The sequence below is a fragment of the Chenopodium album genome, chromosome 18 (genome assembly GCF_948465745.1).
Source record: "Chenopodium album chromosome 18, dcCheAlbu1.1, whole genome shotgun sequence".
NCBI lineage: Eukaryota > Viridiplantae > Streptophyta > Magnoliopsida > Caryophyllales > Amaranthaceae > Chenopodium > Chenopodium album.
Genome location: NC_137851.1, coordinates 23,637,005 through 23,663,498, shown reverse-complemented (window position 1 = coordinate 23,663,498; position 26,494 = coordinate 23,637,005).

Below are 26,494 nucleotides of genomic sequence, written 5' to 3'. Positions count from 1 at the left end.
GCTTCACCAGAGAAGAGAAGTTCCCCTTGAGGAACAGAAGACTCGGAGTAGAAGCTTCAACAGAGGACATGAAGACTAAATATATTTTTATATTTTAAGATTTATGTAAGTATAGGAAATTAGTTACATTTGAAAAAGCTGTGTGAAATTGGTCTAAGTTGATAAAATTGTGTATGCTAGTTTTTAGGAAAACTGTTATCTTTTAACGGTTATCTTTTTCCTAACTAAAAGATTTTATTTATTTTGATTTTTGAAAATATCTTTTGCAAATAAAATCTTCCACGTTTTCTAAAAACTTGCGGCCTACTCCTCCATGATCTTCTTCAAGTCATGGTCTTGCACATTGAGGAGTTCATGTTTCCTCAATTTTAGGAACATGATCTTCTTAGTGGGTTGGAGTAGTGGCGTAATGGATTTGCTGCACAAAGGAGTTTTTCCTAAACGAATTTGATCTATAAATAGTCTTTGAAATCAGTTGGAAAAACTCACCTTTACTCACATAAGTTTTCAAGCTTTAATTTGAGTTAAGTGTCAATTCCACATAAGTGATATAGAGTGTTCTTATGTTCTTATACTAGAGTTATTTATTTTTCGAGTTGTAATTTGGGGAATGGGGAAGTTTGAGTGAATTTCTGTATGTGAGAAAGAGAAGAGAAAGAGAAGAGAAAGAGAAGTGAGAAAGAGAAGAGAAAGAGAAGAGAGAAAGAGAAGAGAAAGAGAAGAGAAAGAGAAGAGAAGAGTAACAAGTTGGGTGACTTGTTCCTCGGGGTTTCAAGTTCGTTGAGGAACTTGAAGTTTGAGTCTTTAGTTTGTAATAGGACCATTTGCCCTATTCTAGTGAAGATTCTTTTCCCAAAATCCCAAGTGGTCGTGGTTTTTCTCCTTGTTAAGGCCAAGGAGTTTTCCACGTAAAAATCTCTCTTGCATCTTTTAGTTCTTTCAGTTTATCTTTCTATTCCTTTAGCTTACTTAGTTTTAATTCCGCAAAAAGTTTGGCTAAACTCTCATACTAAAATTCAATCCCCTTTCTTGTAGTATTCATTGAAACAACAATTGGTATCAGAGCCTAATTCTAGGAAAATCAGAAAACCCTGAAGAAGAAAGGTCTTGGAGAAAATGAATACTCATGAAAAGCTCGTGGAAGGATACTCAACTCAGAGGCCTCCTATGTTTAACGGCAAGTTCTATACCTACTGGAAGAACCGCATGGAAATCTTTATCAAGGCAGAGAACTACCAAGTCTGGAGGGTCATCGAGGTTGGTGATTTCGATGTCACCAAAATAAACGCTCAAAATGAGGTAATCCCTAAGCCTATGTCAGAATTTGAGAAAGAGGATTTTGATAAAATGGAAATCAATGCTATGGCTGTGAAATTGCTCCACTGTGGACTTGGACCTCATGAACACAATCGTGTTATGGGGTGCAAGAACGCTAAGGAAATCTGGGATTTGTTGCAGATTACTCATGAAGGAACCAATGAGGTTAAACGCTCAAAAATCGATCTGCTTATGTCAAAGAATGAAAGATTTGAGATGCAACCTAAGGAAACCATCCAAGAGATGCTAACCCGTTTTACTAACATCATAAATGAGTTGGTTTCCCTTGGTAGACAGATTCCTACAGATGAGCAGGTTAGGAAGGTTCTTAGAAGTCTTCCGCAAGATGAGAAATGGAGAGCTAAGGTGATATAGCCCTTCAGGAAACTAAGGACTTTACCAAGTTCAACATTGAACAACTAGCAGGTTCTCTCATGACTCATGAGCTACACCTTGGAGTCAACAACGAATCCATGAGCAACAAGGGATTGGCTCTTAAGGTTGATGAGGAAGAAGACTCAGAAGTAGACGAGGATGAGGCTGCCCTAATTGTGCGAAGATTCAAGAAGATGTTCAAGAAAGGCTGCACCTCAAGGAACTTCGGGAAAAAGACCTCAAATCTAAAACCTGACTACAGCTGCCGCAAGTGTGGATCCCCAGATTACTTTATTAGAGACTGTCCCCTCTGGGAAAATGATAAAGGAAAAGGAAAGGCTAAGGAACAAGGAAGAGAAAAATTCAGCAAAGCAAACTACCAAAAGTCAGACATGAGGAAGGCCATGATAGCAGCCTAGGGAGACCCAGACAGTGAAGAAGAAGAGGATGACCAACCAGAAGAGGAGACGGCTAATCTTTGTCTGATGGCTAAATCAGATGATGAAAAAGCCTACCTTGAGGAACTCTAGAAAGAGGTATTTCTTGATCCTAAACAGCTTAAAACTCTCTCTAAAGATGTCCTAATAGATATATGTCTAGAAGAAGAAGAATTCTTTAGAGATACTTGTGTGAAACTGAACAAATGTGAAAAAGCTCTTAAGATTTGCAAAGAACATGGTGCTTGGTTGGAAACAGCCTATGCAAAGTCTCAAAGCAAATTAAGAGAGCTTAATTTTAAATATAAACACATAACAGAGATAGCTGATAGAATCAAGAATGAAAGTATTCTTCTGAATGTTGAATTAACTCAGTATAAGATCATGAATTCTGATATCAGTTCTAGCAGTTCCTCAAGCGATCAGTTGCTTAAATTCAATGTTGATTTTGAAAATTTGAAAAATGAACTCTCTACTTTAAAAACTCAAAAGGATCAACTTGAATCGGAACTGAATGCTAGAAAGGATAGAAGTATTGACCCAAAGGTCATACCTAAGTGGATAGTTGAAGCTCAAGGAAAACCACTGAAGGTCTTGGTTACATGACCAAGAGAAAAGTTAAGCAAAAGAAATATGTTGAGCTTCCTAGCATGAAGGTATGCACTTTTTGTGGTAAGACTGGACATCTCTATAGTCAATGTAGAATAAGAGAACAAGCTGATAAAAGAAATGTAAAACAAGTGTGGGTCAAGAAAACTGATATTGCATCCACGTCTAAGGAACCCAAGGAAACCTGGGTTCCTGATCCTAATGCTTAGTTTTCTTGCAGCTCCTAGTGAGGGGGAACAACTCGTGGTATCTCAACAGCGGGTGTTCAAAGCATATGACAGGTGATAAATCAAAATTCCTCTCACTAGAAGACTACCCTGGAGGAATAGTAATCTTTGGGGATAATAAGAAGGGCGAGATCATTGGAAAAGGTAAAATTGGAAGATCAAAATCTCATTCCATTGATAATGTGTTCCTGGTCGAGGGCTTAATGCACAATTTGCTCAACATATCACAGATTTGTGATAAAGGAAACTCTGTAAGTTTTACTTCTGACTCTTGCAACATCATCAACAATAAGTCAGGAAAGGATGTTCTAGAAGGAACAAGAAGAGGGAATACTTATACAGTTGACCTCAACTTAATCCCAAGGAACAACCTTACATGTCTGAGTGTTGTTGAAGATGATCCCCTACTATGGCATAAACGTTTTGGACATGCTAGCTTTTCATTACTGGACAAGCTAAGGTCAAGGAACCTGATTGTAGGACTTCCTATAATCAAGTTCCTACAGAACAAAGTTTGTGATGCATGTGTGAAAGGCAAGCATGTTCGTTCATCTTTTAAATTGAAGAAAATGGTAAGCACTACAAAGCCTTTGGAATTAATCCATATGGATTTGTGTGGTCCTATGAGGATTCAAAGCAGGAGTGGCAAGAAATATGTTTTGGTTATTGTTGATGATTATTCCAGATTCACTTGGGTTATTTTTCTTGCTAGTAAAGATGAAACTTTTAACGAGTTTGTTGTTTTTGCCAAGAAAATACAGAATATCAGTGGTCACACCATGGTCCATCTCAGATCAAATCACGGAACTGAATTTGAGAACTCAAGATTCGATGAGTTTTGTAGGGAAAATGGCATGAATAATAACTTCTCAGCTCCAAGGACTCCCCAACAGAATGGAGTTGTAGAAAGGAAGAATCGAAACCTTGAGGAAATGGCTAGAACGATGCTGATTGCAAGTGGATTGCCAAGGAACTTCTGGGCTAAAGCCGTGAATACAGCATGTTACATCCTCAATAGAGTAACAATCAGAAGTATCATCAGCAAGACTCCCTATGAACTATTCAAGGGAAGGAAGCCAAGCATATCTCATCTTAGAGCCTTTGGTTGTAAGTGCTTTGTACATAACAATGGTAAGAAAAACCTAGGGAAATTTGATGAAAGAAGTGAAGAGGCCATATTTCTTGGATATGCCTCTGATAGCAAAGCTTATAGAGTTTACAATAAAAGTTCAATGTGTGTTGAGGAAAGCATTCACATAATCTTTGATGAAGTTAACCAGTTTGTGAGTGTGCAGGAACAAGAAGATGATAATGATTTTGAAATTGGGTTGATAAGAGACAGGGATGAAGAAGAGACTCAGAAGCAAACCAAAGAAAAGCAGCCTGCTCCAGAAGAGGATCATCAAGAGAATGAGGAAGTTCCTCAACCAGATGAACAGGCGAATGAGGAACTAGCAGAAGAAGCAGAAGGAACAGATCCAGAAGCTCCTCAAATTGGAGTTCCTGCTAGGGAATTTCAACCTAGGACATTCAAGTATAAAAGTTCCCATCCAACTAATCTCATAATCAGTGACATAAGAAAAGGAACTCAAACAAGATCGCAGATGAGGAACTTCTGCGCGTTCCATGCATTTTTGTTCATCCTAGAGCCTCGAAATCATCAAGAAGCCTTGGGAGATGCTGATTGGATAGTGACCATGCAAGAGGAACTAAATGAGTTCGAGAGGAACAAAGTTTGGCACCTTGAGCCAAATCCTAAGGATAAGAAAGTCACTGGGCTCAAATGGGTGTTCAGGAACAAGCTTGATGAACATGGCACTATAGTAAGGAACAAGGCCAGATTGGTTGTGAAGGGCTACAACCAACAGGAAGGTATTGATTTCGATGAAACCTTTGCTCCTGTAGTTAGATTAGAAGCTATTAGAATCCTAGTAGCTTTTGCCTCTTTTATGGGTTTCAAACTCTATCAAATGGATGTGAAATGTGCTTTTCTTAATGGTTTCTTAAATGAGGAGGTATTTGTTGAACAACCTCCTGGTTTCAAAAATCCTAAATTTCCAAATCATGTTTTTAAGTTTGATAAAGCTCTCTATGGGCTTAAATAAGCTCCAAGAGCCTAGTATGAAAGGCTTTCAAAGTTCCTACTGAAAAATGATTTTAAAAGAGAAAAAGTAGATAAAATTCTTTTTCTCAAATCTCGAGGAACTGATTTGTTAGTTGTACAGATCTATGTAGATGATATTATATTTGGTGCTACTAACAATGGTTTGTGCAAGTACTTTGCTGAGCTAATGGGTGGTGAGTTTGAAATGAGCATGATGGGTGAATTAAATTTCTTCCTTGGACTTCAAATAAAACAAACAACAGAAGGAATTATGATTCACTAACAGACGTATGTCAAGGAACTTCTAAAGAAGTACAACATGGAGAATTCCAAGACAAATCACACACCTATGGGAACAGCAACAAGACTTTATGAGGATCCACAAGGAACAAGTGTGGATCAAACCACTTACAGAGGTATGATTGGTTCATTGCTATATCTAACAGCCAGTAGGCCTGACATTTCTTTTAGTGTTGGATTGTGTGCTAGATTTCAGTCTAATCCTAAAGAATCACATCTAATGGCTATTAAGAGAATTTTAAGATACCTCAAAGGAACAAATGACCTGTGTCTGTTCTATCCTAGAAGTGATGACTTTATGCTTAGAGGATTTACAGATGCTGACTATGCTGGTGACTTAGTCAACAGGAAAAGCACCTCAGATATGGTTCAGTTCCTTGGCTCTTGTCTAGTTTCTTGGGGTTCCAAGAAACAAAATACTGTTGCATTGTCGACTGCAGAGGCTGAGTATGTGGCAGTAGCTGCTTGTTGCTCTCAAGTTCTTTGGATCAAACAACAGTTGCGTGACTTTGGTATTAAATTTAATTGCATTACTATCTATTGTGATAACACTAGTGCAATATGCATATCTAAAGATCCAGTCCATCATTCAAGAGTTAAGCATATTCATATAAGGCATGATTTCCTAAAGGATAATGTTGAAAAGGGTTTGATTAAATTAGATTTCTGCCAAACTGACAATCAAATTGCAGATATTTTAACAAAACCCTTGAATAGAGAAAGGCATGAGAAGATGAGAATGGAACTTGGGATGATTAAGTTATACTAAGAAAAATGCATCAAGTTCCCTCAGGTATGAAACTCAAACTGCCGTACTTAATCATGGTATACTGTGCACAAGTGTTATATGTTTAATTACATAGTTAAGACAGGTTGTGAGCAGGAGTAACATTTGTTAAAGGCATGTAAATTTGAAAGGCATAGAATATGAAAGTCAAAAATTGGTTGCATGAGCCTTGTTGAATTGTTCCGTGTATAAAGTTGCATTTACAAGTGGTCTTTACTGATTAAATTCAAGAGATAAAATTGTTGTGTTTATCTATCCTTCAAATTCCAAATTCTTTTTTATCTAAACACAAAATTCGGATGAATACATCTAATATTCATCATTATCCTTTTTCAAAAGTATCCCACTCACATTACTCTCTTAAAACACGGTTTGCGTTTCCCTAAGCAATAAATATGAGTATCAAATCAACTTAATTCACTTCACCTTCCAAGCGACACCTCACTTCACCAATTTACCTCCACCATAAAAGAGATGTCAGCCTCACAAAAATTTACACCACACAAAAATTACCTTCTCTCTCATCACTCTGATCAAAATTACTCTCCAATGTCTACCTCTCCAAAACCCCAAGCTGAAACCGAAGCAAACCCTATCCCAGACATAACCATGGAAATCCTTCCGGAAAACTCAACCAAAGAGATCTCTGAACCTCCAAAGAATGAATCAACCACCGAATCTCAGTCCTCTCGCAAAAGGAAATCCAATGACATGCAAGAGGAAGAGGAAAGTGTTCCGGAACTTGGTGTGAATTATCGAGACAAACCTGCTGCTATGAAAAAGCAAGAGAAGATGGGCGAACATTTTGTGACAGGTTTGGCACTCAATTTACCTTGGTGTAGATCTGTAAAATTGTATGAATTGCTTGATTTGCTTGAGTTTCAAAATTGGGTAAACTTGCTGAGTGAATGTTTTAATCGGAGTATGTATGTTGATGCTATGAAAGATTTTTGCAAAAATTTTAAGTACTCTAAGGGTATTATTCGTAGCATGGTGTATGGGAGGGAAATTGAATTTGATGCTATGTATTTGGCTGAATTGTTTGATGTGCCGAATGCTGGGTATGATATGTATTTCAAAACCAATGTCATTAGAAATCCCCTTCCTGAAGCCAACATTGATGAAATTGTTGAGCATTTAGGAGGTGACCCTTAGGAACCCTACGTAAACCATAATGACCTAACCCCTCTTGACAAATTCTGCTAAAATTTGTGTTCAATGACATAATCCCTCGCTTTCAAAAGAGAGACAGTGCCAACAAGCTTGACTCTGTCCTAATCTATTGCCTAGCCCGAAAAATACCTATTAATTTTCCCTCAATCATGATGCAACACCTTACCCACTATGTTCCAAAAGGATGGAAGGTTGGATATGGAAACTTACTCACCTTTGTCTTCGAAAGCTTTGGCATTTCCTTTGCCAAGAAAGAGCCCCTACCTCTCAAAAACATCAAATTCATACAGCCCATATTTCTTGAAAACCATAAACTGAAAATTGCAAATGGATGTTTTGAAGTAGTGCTAGAAGAAAAAGATAAGAGGCCAAAGGAAGTGAGTGATGTAGCTGAGGAGGAAGAAAAGAAAGAAGTAGGGGTCATTGAGAAGGTTGTTGAAGATATTCAAAATGAGGGAGAACAGGAGGAAGAGGAAAAAGAAGATGTAGGGGAGATACCGGAAACAGGGGGAAGGAAAAAGAGAAAAAGTTTGAGGTTGTTGAAAAAGAAGGGGAATCGATCTCCAGTGTGCATTGATCTTTCTGGTGCCTAGGAGGAATTGTAGAAGCTCCCTAGTACTCCTACTTCTATTAGGCATGCATCTACAGGTTTTGCAGCTGAAGAGAGCTTTAAAGAGGTGAAGGAACTGCTCCAGAAAATGCTCAAGGAACAGGAGAAGTTCCAAGCAGAGATGAAGGATTTGAAGAAGAGTGTGATCACTCTTAATGCTGATGTGAAGAAGTTGGTCACAAGCACTGATAAAGGGAGACAGTCCATTGTCAAGGACATTGTGTCTTAAATTAGCAAGAAGCTGGAGGATCTTGCTGTTGATGATGACCAGAGTGTTGCTTCATGATTTCATCTTACCTTGCTGCATGTTTATTTTGATGAAACTTTATTTTATCTGCTTTTGGGAACAATTTTATTTTGGTCTGTAATATTTTGGGCACTTTTAATTTTCTTTTGGTGAACTTGCAAATTTGGTACATTTGGCCGATGTTTTAAATCGGTTTTGGATGATTTATACCTATGTTTATTCTGCCTATATGCTTTGTGAATGTTTTCTCTCTATGCATGCTTCTTGTCTTAACACCAAACCACTTAGATGGTGTTGTGTTATGGTATACTATTGCTTGTGTGTTGGTTTTTGGTAATGCCAAAAGGGGGAAGAGATGCAAACTATCAAGGAAACTTAATCATTCTATGGTCTCTGTTCGAAATCTTCACAAGCTGCCTACTCTCTAAGCAGGTATAATGTATATACAAGTTTTTCCTTAGTTTTTCATTTCAGCATTGCTTTTATTTCTTAGTATTAGTTCCTTTTCTACATTGTAATTTGTTTTTGTATTTTCTTTCTTTTAGAATAAGTTGGAGTATCTTTGTTTCCTTGTAAGTTTGGTTTGTTTATCATCATCAAAAAGGGGGAATATTGTTGGACTTAATGATTTTGATGATGACACAACCTCACTTACTTACAGACTAATAAGAGCTTGATTGTTTAAGTGTGTGATCAGATGCAATGACTAGGAGAATTAAGTGTTGTGCAAAGATACCATGAGGAACAAGAAGGCCAGAAGCAAAGCTATCCAAAAAGAAGAGTTCCTTTGCAGGAACTGGTGCTTCAGAAATGAAGACTTGAGAAGAGAAGGTTCCCCTTAGGGAACAGAAGCTTCAGAGCAGAAGCTTCACCAGAGAAGAGAAGTTCCCCTTGAGGAACAGAAGACTCGGAGTAGAAGCTTCAACAGAGGACATGAAGACTAAATATATTTTTATATTTTAAGATTTATGTAAGTATAGGAAATTAGTTACACTTGAAAAAGCTGTGTGAAATTGGTCTAAGTTGATAAAATTGTGTATGCTAGTTTTTAGGAAAACTGTTATCTTTTAACGGTTATCTTTTTCCTAACTAAAAGATTTTATTTATTCTGATTTTTGAAAATATCTTTTGCAAATAAAATCTTCCACGTTTTCTAAAAACTTGCGGCCTACTCCTCCATGATCTTCTTCAAGTCATGGTCTTGCACAATGAGGAGTTCATGTTTCCTCAATTTTAGGAACATGATCTTCTTAGTGGGTTGGGGTAGTGGCATAATGGATTTGCTGCACCAAGGAGTTTTTCCTAAACGAATTTGATCTATAAATAGTCTTTGAAATCAGTTGGAAAAACTCACCTTTACTCACATAAGTTTTCAAGCTTTAATTTGAGTTAAGTGTCAATTCCACATAAGTGATATAGAGTGTTCTTATGTTCTTATACTAGAGTTATTTATTTTTCGAGTCGTAAATTGGGGAATGGGGAAGTTTGAGTGAATTTCTGTATGTGAGAAAGAGAAGTGAGAAAAAGAAGAGAAAGAGAAGAGAAAGAGAAGAGAGAAAGAGAAGAGAAAGAGAAGAGAAGAGTAACAAGTTGGGTGACTTGTTCCTCGGGGTTTCAAGTTCGTTGAGGAACTTGAAGTTTGAGTCTTTAGTTTGTAATAGGACCATTTGCCCTATTCTAGTGAAGATTCTTTTCCCAAAATCCCAAGTGGTCGTGGTTTTTCTCCTTGTTAAGGCCAAGGAGTTTTCCACGTAAAAATCTCTCTTGCATCTTTTAGTTCCTTCCGTTTATCATTCTGTTCCTTTAGCTTACATAATTTTAATTTCACAAAAAGTTTGGTTAAACTCTTATACTACAATTCAACCCCCCCCCCCTTCTTGTAGTATTCATTGAAACAAAAAGCTTTGTTGAATGCATTTGACTTTCATTTGAGTCAAAAAGCTTTGTTTGAATGTGTTTAACTTTCATTTGATTTAAAAACCTTTGTTTGAATTCATTTGATTCAAATAGCTTTGTTAAATGCATTTGACTTTCATTTGATTCAAAAATCTTTGTTTGAATGTGTTTGACTTTCATTTGATTCATATAGATTTGTTGAATGCAATTGACTTTCATTTGAGTCAAAATGCTTTGTTTGAATGTGTTTGACTTTCATCTTATTCAAATAGCTTTGTTGAATGCATTTGACTTTCATTTGCTTCAAAAAGTTTCGTTTGAATGTGTTTGACTTTCATTTGATTCAAATAGCTTTGTTGAATGCAATTGACTTTCATTTGTGTCAAAATGCTTTGTATGAATGTGTTTGACTTTCAATTGATTTAAAAACCTTTGTTTGAATTCATTTGATTCAAATAGCTTTGTTGTATGCCTTTGACTTTCATTTGCTTCTAAAAGCTTTGTATGAATGTGTTTGACTTTCATTTGATAAAAATAGTTTTGTTGAATGCATTTGACTTTCATTTGCATCAAAAAGCTTTGTTTGAATGTGTTTGACTTTCATTTGATTCAAATAGCTTTATTTAACGCATTTAACTTTTATTTGATTCAAAAACCTTTGTTTGAATGTGTTTGACTTTCAATTGATTCAAATAGCTTTGTTGAATGCATTTGACTTTCTTTTGCTTCAAAAAGCTTTGTTCGAATGTGTTTGACTTTCATTTGGTTCCAATAGCTTTGTTGAATGCATTTGACTTTCATTTGATTCAAAAGCTTTGTTTAAGTTGTTTGACTTTTAATTGATTCAAATAGCTTTGTTGAATGCATTTGACATTCATTTGCTTCAAAAAGCTTTGTTTGAATGTGTTGACTTTCATTTGATTCAAATAGCTTTGTTGAATGCAATTGACTTTCATTTTATTCAAAAAGCTTTGTTTGAATGTGTTTGACTTTAAATTGTTTCAAATAGGTTTGTTGAATGCATTTGACTTTCATTTGATTCAAAAAGCTTTGTTTGAATATGTTTCACTTTCATTTCATTCTAATAGCTTTGTTTGAATGCATTTGACTTTCATTTGCTTTAAAATGCTTTGTTTGATTGTGTTTGACTTTCATTTGATTCAAATAGCTTTGTTGAATGCATTTGACTTTCATTTTCTTCGAAATGCTTTGTTTGAATGTGTTTGACTTTCATTTGATTTAAATAGCTTTGTTGAATGCAATTCACTTTTATTTGAGTCAAAATGCTTTGTTTGAATGTGTTAGACTTTCATTTGATTTAAAAACCTTTGTTTGAATTCATTTGATTCAAATAGCTTTGTTGAATGCATTTGACTTTCATTCGATTCAAAAAGCTTTGTTTGAATGTGTTTGACTTTCAATTGATTCAAATAGCTTTGTTGAATGCCTTTGATTTTCATTTGCTTCTAAAAGCTTTGTATGAATGTGTTTGATTTTCATTTGATTCAAATAGCTTTGTTGAATGCAATTGACATTCATTTTAGTCAAAATGTTTTGTTTGAATATGTTTGACTTTCATTTGATTTAAAAACCTTTGTTTGAATTCATTTGATTTAAATAGCTTTGTTGAATGCATTTGACTTTTATTTGTTTCAAAAAGCTTTGTTTGAATGTGTTTAACTTTCATTTGATTCAAATAGCTTTGTTGAATGCAATTGACTTTCATTTGAGTCCAAATGCTTTGTTTGAGTGTGTTTGACTTTCATTTGATTTAAATAGCATTGTTGAATGCATTTGACTTTTGTTTGCTTCTAAAAGCTTTGTTATAATGTTTTTGACTTTTAATTTATTCAAATACCTTTGTTGAATGCATTTGACTTTTATTTGATTCTAAAAGCTTTGTTTGATTGTGTTTGACTGTCATTTGATTCTAATAGCTTTGTTTGAATGCATTTGACTTTCATTTGCTTTAAAATGCTTTGTTTGATTGTGTTTGACTTTAATTTGATTCAAATAGCTTTGTTGAATGCATTTGACTTTCATTTGCATCAAAAAGCTTTCTTTGAATGCATTTGACTGTCATTTGATTCAAATAGCTTTGATGAATGCAATTGAATCTCGTTTGAGTCAAAATGCTTTGTTTGAATGTGTTTGACATTCATTTGATTTAAAAACCTTTGTTTGAATGTGTTTTAATTCACTTGTTTCAAATAGCTTTGTTAAATGCATTTGACTTTCATTTGATTCAAAACTCTTTGTTTGAATGTGTTTGACTTTCATTTGATTTAAATAGCATTGTTGAATGCATTTGACATTCGTTTGCTTCTAAAAGCTTTGTTAGAATGTGTTTGACTTTTATTTGATTCAAATACCTTTGTTGAATGCATTTGACTTTCATTTGAATTAAAAAACTTTGTTTGAATGTGTTTGACTTTCATTTGATTTATAAACCCTTGTTTGAATTCATTTGATTCAAATAGCTTTGTTGAATGCATTGGACTTTCATTTGATTCAAAAAGCTTTGTTTGAATGTGTTTGACTTTAAATTGATTCATATAGGTTTGTTGAATGCATTTGACTTTCATTTGCTTCAAAAAGCTATGTTTGAATGTGTTTGACTTTCATTTGATTCAATTTGAATGCATTTGACTTTCATTTACTTCAAAATGCTTTGTTTGAATGTATTTGACTTTCGTTTGAATCAAATAGCTTTGTTGAATGCAATTGACTTTCATTTTTAGTCAAAATGCTTTGATTGAATGTGTTTGACTTTCATTTGACTTAAAAACCTTTGTTTGAATTCATATTATTCAAATAGCGTTGTTGAATGCATTTTACTTTCATTTGCTTCAAAAAGCTTTTGTTAGAATGTGTCTAACTTTTATTTAATTCAAATAGCTTTGTTGAATGCAATTGACTTTCATTTGAGTCAAAATGCTTTGTTTGAATGTGTTTGACTTTCATTTGATTTACAAACCTTTGTTTGAATTCATTTGATTCAAATAGCTTTGTTGAATGCATTTGACTTTCATTTGATTCAAAAAGCTTTGTTTGAATATGTGTGATTTTCATTTGATTCAAATAGCTTTGTTGAATGCAATTGACTTTCATTTGAGTCAAAAAGCTTTGTTTGAATGTGTTTGACTTTCTTTTGATTGTAATAGCTTTGTTTGAATGCAATTGACTTTCATTTGCTTTAAAATGCTTTGTTTGATTGTGTTTGACTTTCATTTGATTTAAATAGCTTTGTTGAATGCATTTGACTTTCATTTTCTTCGAAATGCTTTGTTTGAATGTGTTTGACTTTCATTTGATTCAAATAGCTTTGTTGAATGCAATTGACATTCATTTTAGTCAAAATGCTTTGTTTGAATGTGTTTGACTTTCATTTGATTTAAAAACCTTTGTTTGAATTCATTTGATTTAAATAGCTTTGTTCAATGCATTTGACTTTTATTTGCTTCAAAAAGCTTTGTTTGAATGTGTTTAACTTTCATTTGATTCAAATAGCTTTGTTGAATGCAATTGACTTTCATTTGAGTCAAAATGCTTTGTTTGAATGTGTTTGACTTTCATTTGATTTAAAAACCTTTGTTTGAATTCATTTGATTCAAATAGCTTTGTTGAATGCATTTGACTTTCATTTGATTCAAAAAGCTTTGTTTGAATATGTGTGTTTTTCATTTGATTCAAATAGCTTTGTTGAATGCAATTGACTTTCATTTGAGTCAAAAAGCTTTGTTTGAATGTGTTTGACTTTCATTTGAAATAGCTTTGTTAAATGCATTTGACTTTCATTTGATTTAAAACTCTTTTTTTGAATGTGTTTGACTTTGATTTGATTTAAATAGCATTGTTGAATGCATTCGACTTACGTTTGCTTCTAAAAGCTTTGTTAGAATATGTTTGACTTTTATTTGATTCAAATACCTTTGTTGAATGCATTTGACTTTCATTTGAATTAAAAAACTTTGTTTGAATGTGTTTGACTTTCATTTGATTTATATACCCTTGTTTGAATTCATTTGATTCAAATAGCTTTGTTGAATGCATTTGACTTTTATTTGATTCAAAAAGCTTTGTTTGAATGTGTTTGACTTTAAATTGATTCATATAGGTTTGTTGAATGCATTTGACTTTCATTTGTTTCAAAAAGCTATGTTTGAATGTGTTTGACTTTCATTTAATTCAATTTGAATGCATTTGACTTTCATTTACTTCAAAATGCTTTGTTTGAATATATTTGACTTTCATTTGAATCAAATAGCTTTGTTGAATGCAATTGACTTTCATTTTTAGTCAAAATACTTTGTTTGAATGTGTTTGACTTTCATTTGACTTAAAAACCTTTGTTTGAATTTATATTATTCAAATAGCGTTGTTGAATGCATTTTACTTTCATTTGCTTCTAAAAGCTTTTGTTAGAATGTGTCTAACTTTTATTTAATTCAAATAGCTTTGTTGAATGCAATTGACTTTCATTTGAGTCAAAATGCTTTGTTTGAATGTGTTTGACTTTCATTTGATTTAAAAACCTTTGTTTGAATTCATTAGATTCAAATAGCTTTGTTGAATGCATTTGACTTTCATTTGATTCAAAAAGCTTTGTTTGAATATGTGTGATTTTCATTTGATTCAAATAGCTTTGTTGAATTCAATTGACTTTCGTTTGAGTCAAAATGCTTTGTTTGAATGTGTTTGACTTTCATTTGATTCAATTTGAATGCATTTGACTTTCATTTACTTCAAAATGCTTTGTTTGAATGTATTTGACTTTCATTTGAATCAAATAGCTTTGTTGAATGCAATTGACTTTCATTTTTAGTCAAAATGATTTGTTTGAATGTGTTTGACTTTCATTTGATTTAAAAACCTTTGTTTGAATTCTTATTATTCAAATAGCTTTGTTGAATGCATTTTACTTTCATTTGCTTCAAAAAGCTTTTGATAGAAAATGTCTAACTTTTATTTGATTTAAATAGCTTTGTTGAATGCAATTGACTTTCATTTGAGTCAAAATGCTTTGTTTGAATGTGTTTGACTTTCATTTGATTTTAAAACCTTTGTTTGAATTCATTTGATTCAAATAGCTTTGTTGAATGCATTTGACTTTCATTTGATTCAAAAAGCTTTGTTTGAATATGTGTGATTTTCATTTGATTCAAATAGCTTTGTTGAATGCAATTGACTTTCATTTGAGTCAAAATGCTTTGTTTGAATGTGTTTGACTTTTATTTGATTTAAAAACCTTTGTTTGAATTCATTTGATTCAAATAGCTTTGTTGAATGCATTTGACTTTCATTTGCATCAAAAACTTTTGTTAGAATGTGTCTAACTTTTATTTGATTCAAATAGCTTTGTTGAATGCAATTGACTTTTATTTGAGTCAAAATGCTTTGTTTGAATGTGTTTGACTTTCATTTGATTTAAAAACGTTTGTTTGAATTCATTTGATTCAAATAGCTTTGTTGAATGCATTTGACTTTCATTTGATTCAAAAAGCTTTGTTTAAATGTGTTTAAATTTCAATTAATTCAAATAGCATTTTTGAATGCATTTGACTTTCATTTGCTTCGTAAACCTTTGTTTGAATTTATTTGATTCAAATAGCTTTGTTGAATGCATTTGAATTTCATTTGCTTCAAAAAGCTTTGTTTGAATGTGTTTAACTTTTATTTCATTCAAATACCTTTCTTGAATGCATTTGACTTTCATTTGAATTAAAAAACTTTGTTTGAATGTGTTTGACTTTCATTTGATTTATATACCCTTGTTTGAATTCATTTGATTCAAAAAGCTTTGTTTGAATGTGTTTGACTTTAAATTGATTCATATAGGTTTGTTGAATGCAATTGACTTTCATTTGAGTCATATGCTTTGTTTTAACGTGTTTGACTTTCATTTGATTTAAAAACCTTTGTTTGAATTCATTTGATTCAAATAGCTTTGATGAATGCATTTGACTTTCATTTGATTCAAAAAGCTTTGTTTGAATATGTGTGATTTTCATTTGATTCAAATAGCTTTGTTGAATGCAATTGACTTTCATTTGAGTCAAAAAGCTTTGTTTGAATGCATTTGACTTTCATTTGATTCAAATAGCTTTGTTGAATGCATTTGACTTTCATTTGATTCAAAACTCTTTGTTTGAATGTGTTTGACTTTCATTTGATTTAAATAGCATTGTTGAATGCATTCGACTTACGTTTGCTTCTAAAAGCTTTGTTAGAATGTTTTTGACTTTTATTTAATTCAAATACCTTTGTTGAATGCATTTGACTTTCATTTGAATTAAAAAACTTTGTTTGAATGTGTTTGACTTTCATTTGATTTATATACCCTTGTTTGAATTCATTTGATTCAAATAGCTTTGTTGAATGCAATTGACTTTCATTTGATTTAAATAGCATTGTTGAATATATTTGACTTTCGTTTGCTTCTAAAAGCTTTGTTAGAATGTTTTTGACTTTTATTTGATTTAAATAGCTTTGTTGAATGCATTTGACTTTCATTTGATTCAAAAAGCTTTGTTTGAATGTGTTTGACTTTCTTTTGATTCTAATAGCTTTGTTTGAATGCAATTGACTTTCATTTGCTTTAAAATGCTTTGTTTGATTGTGTTTGACTTTCATTTGATTTAAATAGCTTTGTTGAATGCATTTGACTTTCATTTTCTTCGAAATGCTTTGTTTGAATGTGTTTGACTTTCATTTGATTCAAATAGCTTTGTTGAATGCAATTGACATTCATTTTAGTCAAAATGCTTTGTTTGAATGTGTTTGACTTTCATTTGATTTAAAAACATTTGTTTGAATTCATTTGATTTAAATAGCTTTGTTCAATGCATTTGACTTTTATTTGCTTCAAAAAGCTTTGTTTGAATGTGTTTAACTTTCATTTGATTCAAATAGCTTTGTTGAATGCAATTGACTTTCATTTGAGTCAAAATGCTTTGTTTGAATGTGTTTGACTTTCATTTGATTTAAAAACCTTTGTTTGAATTCATTTGATTCAAATAGCTTTGTTGAATGCATTTGACTTTCATTTGATTCAAAAAGCTTTGTTTGAATATGTGTGTTTTTCATTTGATTCAAATAGCTTTGTTGAATGCAATTGACTTTCATTTGAGTCAAAAAGCTTTGTTTGAATGTGTTTGACTTTCATTTGAAATAGCTTTGTTAAATGCATTTGACTTTCATTTGATTTAAAACTCTTTTTTTGAATGTGTTTGACTTTGATTTGATTTAAATAGCATTGTTGAATGCATTCGACTTACGTTTGCTTCTAAAAGCTTTGTTAGAATATGTTTGACTTTTATTTGATTCAAATACCTTTGTTGAATGCGTTTGACTTTCATTTGAATTAAAAAACTTTGTTTGAATGTGTTTGACTTTCATTTGATTTATATACCCTTGTTTGAATTCATTTGATTCAAATAGCTTTGTTGAATGCATTTGACTTTTATTTGATTCAAAAAGCTTTGTTTGAATGTGTTTGACTTTAAATTGATTCATATAGGTTTGTTGAATGCATTTGACTTTCATTTGCTTCAAAAAGCTATGTTTGAATGTGTTTGACTTTCATTTGATTCAATTTGAATGCATTTGACTTTCATTTACTTCAAAATGCTTTGTTTGAATATATTTGACTTTCATTTGAATCAAATAGCTTTGTTGAATGCAATTGACTTTCATTTTTAGTCAAAATACTTTGTTTGAATGTGTTTGACTTTCATTTGACTTAAAAACCTTTGTTTGAATTTATATTATTCAAATAGCGTTGTTGAATGCATTTTACTTTCATTTGCTTCTAAAAGCTTTTGTTAGAATGTGTCTAACTTTTATTTAATTCAAATAGCTTTGTTGAATGCAATTGACTTTCATTTGAGTCAAAATGCTTTGTTTGAATGTGTTTGACTTTCATTTGATTTAAAAACCTTTGTTTGAATTCATTAGATTCAAATAGCTTTGTTGAATGCATTTGACTTTCATTTGATTCAAAAAGCTTTGTTTGAATATGTGTGATTTTCATTTGATTCAAATAGCTTTGTTGAATTCAATTGACTTTCGTTTGAGTCAAAATGCTTTGTTTGAATGTGTTTGACTTTCATTTGATTCAATTTGAATGCATTTGACTTTCATTTACTTCAAAATGCTTTGTTTTAATGTATTTGACTTTCATTTGAATCAAATAGCTTTGTTGAATGCAATTGACTTTCATTTTTAGTCAAAATGATTTGTTTGAATGTGTTTGACTTTTATTTGATTTAAAAACCTTTGTTTGAATTCTTATTATTCAAATAGCTTTGTTGAATGCATTTTACTTTCATTTGCTTCAAAAAGCTTTTGATAGAATGTGTCTAACTTTTATTTGATTTAAATAGCTTTGTTGAATGCAATTGACTTTCATTTGAGTCAAAATGCTTTGTTTGAATGTGTTTGACTTTCATTTGATTTTAAAACCTTTGTTTGAATTCATTTGATTCAAATAGCTTTGTTGAATGCATTTGACTTTCATTTGATTCAAAAAGCTTTGTTTGAATATGTGTGATTTTCATTTGATTCAAATAGCTTTGTTGAATGCAATTGACTTTCATTTGAGTCAAAATGCTTTGTTTGAATGTGTTTGACTTTTATTTGATTTAAAAACCTTTGTTTGAATTCATTTGATTCAAATAGCTTTGTTGAATGCATTTGACTTTCATTTGCATCAAAAACTTTTGTTAGAATGTGTCTAACTTTTATTTGATTCAAATAGCTTTGTTGAATGCAATTGACTTTTATTTGAGTCAAAATGCTTTGTTTGAATGTGTTTGACTTTCATTTGATTTAAAAACGTTTGTTTGAATTCATTTGATTCAAATAGCTTTGTTGAATGCATTTGACTTTCATTTGATTCAAAAAGCTTTGTTTAAATGTGTTTAAATTTCAATTAATTCAAATAGCATTTTTGAATGCATTTGACTTTCATTTGCTTCGTAAACCTTTGTTTGAATTTATTTGATTCAAATAGCTTTGTTGAATGCATTTGAATTTCATTTGCTTCAAAAAGCTTTGTTTGAATGTGTTTAACTTTTATTTCATTCAAATACCTTTCTTGAATGCATTTGACTTTCATTTGAATTAAAAAACTTTGTTTGAATGTGTTTGACTTTCATTTGATTTATATACCCTTGTTTGAATTCATTTGATTCAAAAAGCTTTGTTTGAATGTGTTTGACTTTAAATTGATTCATATAGGTTTGTTGAATGCAATTGACTTTCATTTGAGTCAAAATGCTTTGTTTTAACGTGTTTGACTTTCATTTGATTTAAAAACCTTTGTTTGAATTCATTTGATTCAAATAGCTTTGCTGAATGCATTTGACTTTCATTTGATTCAAAAAGCTTTGTTTGAATATGTGTGATTTTCATTTGATTCAAATAGCTTTGTTGAACGCAATTGACTTTCATTTGAGTCAAAAAGCTTTGTTTGAATGCATTTGACTTTCATTTGATTCAAATAGCTTTGTTGAATGCATTTGACTTTCATTTGATTCAAAACTCTTTGTTTGAATGTGTTTGACTTTCATTTGATTTAAATAGCATTGTTGAATGCATTCGACTTACGTTTGTTTCTAAAAGCTTTGTTAGAATGTTTTTGACTTTTATTTAATTCAAATACCTTTGTTGAATGCATTTGACTTTCATTTGAATTAAAAAACTTTGTTTGAATGTGTTTGACTTTCATTTGATTTATATACCCTTGTTTGAATTCATTTGATTCAAATAGCTTTGTTGAATGCAATTGACTTTCATTTGATTTAAATAGCATTGTTGAATATATTTGACTTTCGTTTGCTTCTAAAAGCTTTGTTAGAATGTTTTTGACTTTTATTTGATTTAAATAGCTTTGTTGAATGCATTTGACTTTCATTTGATTCAAAAAGCTTTGTTTGAATGTGTTTGACTTTCTTTTGATTCTAATAGCTTTGTTTGAATGCAATTGACTTTCATTTGCTTTAAAATGCTTTGTTTGATTGTGTTTGACTTTCATTTGATTTAAATAGCTTTGTTGAATGCATTTGACTTTCATTTTCTTCGAAATGCTTTGTTTGAATGTGTTTGACTTTCATTTGATTCAAATAGCTTTGTTGAATGCAATTGACATTCATTTTAGTCAAAATGCTTTGTTTGAATGTGTTTGACTTTCATTTGATTTTAAAACCTTTGTTTGAATTCATTTGATTCAAATAGTTTTGTTGAATGCATTTGACTTTCATTTGATTCAAAAAGCTTTGTTTGAATATGTGTGATTTTCATTTGATTCAAATAGCTTTGTTGAATGCAATTGACTTTCATTTGAGTCAAAATGCTTTGCTTGAATGTGTTTGACTTTTATTTGATTTAAAAACCTTTGTTTGAATTCATTTGATTTAAATAGCTTTGTTGAATGCATTTGACTTTCATTTGCATCAAAAACTTTTGTTAGAATGTGTCTAACTTTTATTTGATTCAAATAGCTTTGTTGAATGCAATTGACTTTTATTTGAGTCAAAATGCTTTGTTTGAATGTGTTTGACTTTCATTTGATTTAAAAACGTTTGTTTGAATTCATTTGATTCAAATAGCTTTGTTGAATGCATTTGACTTTCATTTGATTCAAAAAGCTTTGTTTAAATGTGTTTAAATTTCAATTAATTCAAATAGCATTTTTGAATGCATTTGACTTTCATTTGCTTCGTAAACCTTTGTTTGAATTTATTTGATTCAAATAGCTTTGTTGAATGCATTTGAATTTCATTTGCTTCAAAAAGCTTTGTTTGAATGTGTTTAACTTTTATTTCATTCAAATACCTTTCTTGAATGCATTTGACTTTCATTTGAATTAAAAAACTTTGTTTGAATGTGTTTGACTTTCATTTGATTTATATACCCTTGTTTGAATTCATTTGATTCAAAAAGCTTTGTTTGAATGTGTTTGAATTTAAATTGATTCATATAGGTTTGTTGAATGCAATTGACTTTCATTTGAGTCAAAATGCTTTGTTTTAACGTGTTTGACTTTCATTTGATTTAAAAACCTTTGTTTGAATTCATTTGATTCAAATAGCTTTGCTGAATGCATTTGACTTTCATTTGATTCAAAAAGCTTTGTTTGAATATGTGTGATTTTCATTTGATTCAAATAGCTTTGTTGAATGCAATTGACTTTCATTTGAGTCAAAAAGCTTTGTTTGAATGCATTTGACTTTCATTTGATTCAAATAGCTTTGTTGAATGCATTTGACTTTCATTTGATTCAAAACTCTTTGTTTGAATGTGTTTGACTTTCATTTGATTTAAATAGCATTGTTGAATGCATTCGACTTACGTTTGCTTCTAAAAGCTTTGTTAGAATGTTTTTGACTTTTATTTAATTCAAATACCTTTGTTGAATGCATTTGACTTTCATTTGAATTAAAAAACTTTGTTTGAATGTGTTTGACTTTCATTTGATTTATATACCCTTGTTTGAATTCATTTGATTCAAATAGCTTTGTTGAATGCAATTGACTTTCATTTGATTTAAATAGCATTGTTGAATATATTTGACTTTCGTTTGCTTCTAAAAGCTTTGTTAGAATGTTTTTGACTTTTATTTGATTTAAATAGCTTTGTTGAATGCATTTGACTTTCATTTGATTCAAAAAGCTTTGTTTGAATGTGTTTGACTTTCTTTTGATTCTAATAGCTTTGTTTGAATGCAATTGACTTTCATTTGCTTTAAAATGCTTTGTTTGATTGTGTTTGACTTTCATTTGATTTAAATAGCTTTGTTGAATGCATTTGACTTTCATTTTCTTCGAAATGCTTTGTTTGAATGTGTTTGACTTTCATTTGATTCAAATAGCTTTGTTGAATGCAATTGACATTCATTTTAGTCAAAATGCTTTGTTTGAATGTGTTTGACTTTCATTTGATTTAAAAACATTTGTTTGAATTCATTTGATTTAAATAGCTTTGTTCAATGCATTTGACTTTTATTTGCTTCAAAAAGCTTTGTTTGAATGTGTTTAACTTTCATTTGATTCAAATAGCTTTGTTGAATGCAATTGACTTTCATTTGAGTCAAAATGCTTTGTTTGAATGTGTTTGACTTTCATTTGATTTAAAAACCTTTGTTTGAATTCATTTGATTCAAATAGCTTTGTTGAATGCATTTGACTTTCATTTGATTCAAAAAGCTTTGTTTGAATATGTGTGTTTTTCATTTGATTCAAATAGCTTTGTTGAATGCAATTGACTTTCATTTGAGTCAAAAAGCTTTGTTTGAATGTGTTTGACTTTCATTTGAAATAGCTTTGTTAAATGCATTTGACTTTCATTTGATTTAAAACTCTTTTTTTGAATGTGTTTGACTTTGATTTGATTTAAATAGCATTGTTGAATGCATTCGACTTACGTTTGCTTCTAAAAGCTTTGTTAGAATATGTTTGACTTTTAATTGATAAAAATACCTTTGTTGAATGCATTTGACTTTCATTTGAATTAAAAAACTTTGTTTGAATGTGTTTGACTTTCATTTGATTTATATACCCTTGTTTGAATTCATTTGATTCAAATAGCTTTGTTGAATGCATTTGACTTTTATTTGATTCAAAAAGCTTTGTTTGAATGTGTTTGACTTTAAATTGATTCATATAGGTTTGTTGAATGCATTTGACTTTCATTTGCTTCAAAAAGCTATGTTTGAATGTGTTTGACTTTCATTTGATTCAATTTGAATGCATTTGACTTTCATTTACTTCAAAATGCTTTGTCTGAATATATTTGACTTTCATTTGAATCAAATAGCTTTGTTGAATGCAATTGACTTTCATTTTTAGTCAAAATACTTTGTTTTAATGTGTTCTACTTTCATTTGACTTAAAAACCTTTGTTTGAATTTATATTATTCAAATAGCGTTGTTGAATGCATTTTACTTTCATTTGCTTCTAAAATCTTTTGTTAGAATGTGTCTAACTTTTATTTAATTCAAATAGCTTTGTTGAATGCAATTGACTTTCATTTGAGTCAAAATGCGTTGTTTGAATGTGTTTGACTTTCATTTGATTTAAAAACCTTTGTTTGAATTCATTAGATTCAAATAGCTTTGTTGAATGCATTTGACTTTCATTTGATTCAAAAAGCTTTGTTTGAATATGTGTGATTTTCATTTGATTCAAATAGCTTTGTTGAATTCAATTGACTTTCGTTTGAGTCAAAATGCTTTGTTTGAATGTGTTTGACTTTCATTTGATTCAATTTGAATGCATTTGACTTTCATTTACTTCAAAATGCTTTGTTTGAATGTATTTGACTTTCATTTGAATCAAATAGCTTTGTTGAATGCAATTGACTTTCATTTTTAGTCAAAATGATTTGTTTGAATGTGTTTGACTTTCATTTGATTTAAAAACCTTTGTTTGAATTCTTATTATTCAAATAGCTTTGTTGAATGCATTTTACTTTCATTTGCTTCAAAAAGCTTTTGATAGAATGTGTCTAACTTTTATTTGATTTAAATAGCTTTGTTGAATGCAATTGACTTTCATTTGAGTCAAAATGCTTTGTTTGAATGTGTTTGACTTTCATTTGATTTTAAAACCTTTGTTTGAATTCATTTGATTCAAATAGCTTTGTTGAATGCATTTGACTTTCATTTGATTCAAAAAGCTTTGTTTGAATATGTGTGATTTTCATTTGATTCAAATAGCTTTGTTGAATGCAATTGACTTTCATTTGAGTCAAAATGCTTTGTTTGAATGTGTTTGACTTTTATTTGATTTAAAAACCTTTGTTTGAATTCATTTGATTCAAATAGCTTTGTTGAATGCATTTGACTTTCATTTGCATCAAAAACTTTTGTTAGAATGTGTCTAACTTTTATTTGATTCAAATAGCTTTGTTGAATGCAATTGACTTTTATTTGAGTCAAAATGCTTTGTTTGAATGTGTTTGACTTTCATTTGATTTAAAAACGTTTGTTTGAATTCATTTGATTCAAATAGCTTTGTTGAATGCATTTGACTTTCATTTGATTCAAAAAGCTTTGTTTAAATGTGTTTAAATTTCAATTAATTCAAATAGCATTTTTGAATGCATTTGACTTTCATTTGCTTCGTAAACCTTTGTTTGAATTTATTTGATTCAAATAGCATTGTTGAATGCATTTGAATTTCATTTGCTTCAAAAAGCTTTGTTTGAATGTGTTTAACTTTTATTTCATTCAAATACCTTTCTTGAATGCATTTGACTTTCATTTGAATCAAAAAACTTTGTTTGAATGTGTTTGACTTTCATTTGATTTATATACCCTTGTTTGAATTCATTTGATTCAAAAAGCTTTGTTTGAATGTGTTTGACTTTAAATTGATTAATATAGGTTTGTTGAATGCAATTGAGTTTCATTTGAGTCAAAATGCTTTGTTTTAACGTGTTTGACTTTCATTTGATTTAAAAACCTTTGTTTGAATTCATTTGATTCAAATAGCTTTGCTGAATGCATTTGACTTTCATTTGATTCAAAAAGCTTTGTTTGAATATGTGTGATTTTCATTTGATTCAAATAGCTTTGTTGAATGCAATTGACTTTCATTTGAGTCAAAAAGCTTTGTTTGAATGCATTTGACTTTCATTTGATTCAAATAGCTTTGTTGAATGCATTTGACTTTCATTTGATTCAAAACTCTTTGTTTGAATGTGTTTGACTTTCATTTGATTTAAATAGCATTGTTGAATGCATTCGACTTACGTTTGCTTCTAAAAGCTTTGTTAGAATGTTTTTGACTTTTATTTAATTCAAATACCTTTGTTGAATGCATTTGACTTTCATTTGAATTAAAAAACTTTGTTTGAATGTGTTTGACTTTCATTTGATTTATATACCCTTGTTTGAATTCATTTGATTCAAATAGCTTTGTTGAATGCAATTGACTTTTATTTGATTTAAATAGCTTTGTTGAATGCATTTGACTTTCATTTGATTCTAAAAGCTTTGTTTGAATGTGTTTGACTTTCTTTTGATTCTAATAGCTTTGTTTGAATGCAATTGACTTTCATTTGCTTGAAAATGCTTTGTTTGATTGTGTTTGACTTTCATTTGATTTAAATAGCTTTGTTGAATGCATTTGACTTTCATTTTCTTCGAAATGCTTTGTTTGAATGTGTTTGACTTTCATTTGATTCAAATAGCTTTGTTGAATGCAATTGACATTCATTTTAATCAAAATGCTTTGTTTGAATGTGTTTGACTTTCATTTGATTTAAAAACCTTTGTTTGAATTCATTTGATTTAAATAGCTTTGTTCAATGCATTTGACTTTAATTTGCTTCAAAAAGCTTTGTTTGAATGTGTTTAACTTTCATTTGATTCAAATAGCTTTGTTGAATGCAATTGACTTTCATTTGAGTCAAAATGCTTTGTTTGAATGTGTTTGACTCTCATTTGATTTAAATAGCATTGTTGAATGCATTTGACTTTCGTTTGATTCTAAAAGCTTTGTTAGAATGTTTTTGACTTTTATTTGATTCAAATAGCTTTGTTGAATGCATTTGACTTTCATTTGATTCAAAAAGCTTTGTTTGAATGTGTTTGACTTTCATTTGATTCTAATAGCTTTGTTTGAATGCATTTGACTTTCATTTGCTTTAAAATGCTTTGTTTGATTGTGTTTGACTTTAATTTGATTCAAATAGCTTTGTTGAATGCATTTGACTTTCATTTGCATCAAAAACTTTTGTTAGAATGTGTCTAACTTTTATTTGATTCAAATAGCTTTGTTGAATGCAATTGACTTTCATTTGAGTCAAAATGCTTTGTTTGAATGTGTTTGACATTTATTTGATTTAAAAACCTTTGTTTGAATGTGTTTTAATTCACTTGTTTCAAATAGCTTTGTTGAATGCATTTGACTTTCATTTGATTCAAAACTCTTTGTTTGAATGTGTTTGACTTTCTTTTGATTTAAATACTATTGTTGAATGCATTCGACTTACGTTTGCTTCTAAAAGCTTTGTTAGAATGTGTTTGACTTTTATTTGATTCAAATACCTTTGTTGAATGCATTTGACTTTCATTTGAATTAAAAAACTTTGTTTGAATGTGTTTGACTTTCATTTTATTTATATACCCTTGTTTGAATTCATTTGATTCAAATATATTTGTTGAATGCATTTGACTTTCTTTAGATTCAAAAAGCTTTGTTTGAATGTGTTTGACTTGAAATTGATTCATATAGGTTTGTTGAATGCATTTGAATTTCATTTGCTTCAAAAAGCTTTGTTTGAATGTGTTTAACTTTTATTTCATTCAAATACCTTTCTTGAATGCATTTGACTTTCATTTGAATTAAAAAACTTTGTTTGAATGTGTTTGACTTTCATTTGATTTATATACCCTTGTTTGAAT